Raw genomic sequence first — 1,729 nt, 5'->3', positions numbered from 1 at the left:
GCAAGTAACTCTTTACTTTGGCACATTTACTTTCAGGATTTAACAGCAGGTCCTACTTATCCATTTGTTTTTCTTTAACTAAAAAAGGATTAAAAGTACTTTTATTCCCCGTCACTGCATTTAATTAACAGTAAAGTATCCCAACACTTCTATTATCTAAATAACTTAAGTATTCATTCATCTTAAATGGTGTGTGGAGTTCAGAACCCACATTATGTGTTGAAAATGATGCCTGCCAGTTTAAATTAGAGTCAAGAAGTTTAAAAACCTCCTCGTGTCTGTTACAACGGAGAGCAAGAGGAATTTCATCAATGGAAAAAAGCATTACATAATGAAAAGCATGCTGATCTGTTAAGTCTGTGACCTAGACTGATCTAATCTCACCGGCTCACCAAGAGACCAAAACATTGGAAAACTTCTCAAAGGCTATTTTAGTGGTAAACTAAAGATTCATGCATCGGTGCGTAATGTCTTCCAGTAATTCTTTAATCTATAAAAATGCTTCAAATGCTTGTTTTTTCCCCAAAAGAGCGATTTAGTTTATGACATAAAGGAAACTAAGCAATAGTTTAGATTTCTGCTTGAAATCTGACGAAAACAAAGTTTAAAATGTGTTTATATTTCCAAAGCTAAATGGAGAAACATATTTTTGATGTAAAAAGAAAAGTCCTCTCCGATGCATTCACTGTCTGAGTAATACAACTCGAGCAACAAACCCCGCAGCCTCGTGTGCACAGGCGACAGTGCAACGTACAAGTCTTCAAAAATAATAAAAAGTAAGTTTTAACTTTTAAATGCACCGTGAAATGTGTCAGCTTGAGGTCTGAGCGGTGAACCTGCAGCACACAGCCGGTCTGTGGAGCCAGGAAAGGGTTAAACTTTTCTCCTGGCCGCTGCTCTGAATGGCGGCTGAAAGCGACAGGGGCCCCGGCATAAACACACACAGGCCCCCATTCATCCGCTCGCTGTGTGATCAACCTTGAACAGTGGAAGGCGTGTTATTGCAGCAGAGAGGGGGAGGAGACCAAAGAAGAGGAAGGAGGTGTGTGTGTGTGTGGGGGGGGGAGGGGGGGGGGGGACTGTGACTCAGGAATTCCACCGAGGATCACGTGACCCCTGAGCAAGGCATTTATATCCTCCCTCGGAGGTAGGGGCCCCTCTCAGTGTTATTTTTCTCCCTGAAGCACCCAAACGTGACGAATATCCACAAGTGACCCAATCATGTCGAAATATCAACTTTAAAATAACTGAAGAAACAAAAATAAGCCAAACGTGTGTGTGATGAGCAAACAAACAGGACTTAAGCTAAATCCTCTGTGACAGGAGACGGTTCTGTCAGATGAAGGAGCTTTGCTGTGGAACTCGGAGCCCGTTTGGAAACGTTCCCCGGGGGCCAAAACAGAGCCCAGAGGCGCCTCTGTCATCCTGACAGCGTGACAGAGCGAGTTAAGTGGAAAAACCGGTGACGAGCCGCTCGCTCGGCTCCCATCGTTACGGCCTCAGCGGACCGCTCATGACCTCACGTCTCCTGTATGCTTTCACTGAAATCAGGGCGTGGGATCAGTCAACAACGGCCCTGATCTGCTGCCAGGGTTTGTTCTTAAAGAAGTAAGAAGGCTGATGAGCTGTCAGGTTGATTCTGCGCCATGAGGGAGTGGAAGTCAGCAACATGGGGAAGAAGAAAAAATTAAAATCTAGATCCAAACATGCCAACGCTGAAGAAACATAT

The sequence above is a fragment of the Cottoperca gobio genome, chromosome 1, assembly GCF_900634415.1.
Source record: "Cottoperca gobio chromosome 1, fCotGob3.1, whole genome shotgun sequence".
Lineage (NCBI taxonomy): Eukaryota > Metazoa > Chordata > Actinopteri > Perciformes > Bovichtidae > Cottoperca > Cottoperca gobio.
The sequence above is the reverse complement of the archived record's forward strand: the minus strand, read 5'-3'. Positions refer to the sequence as shown.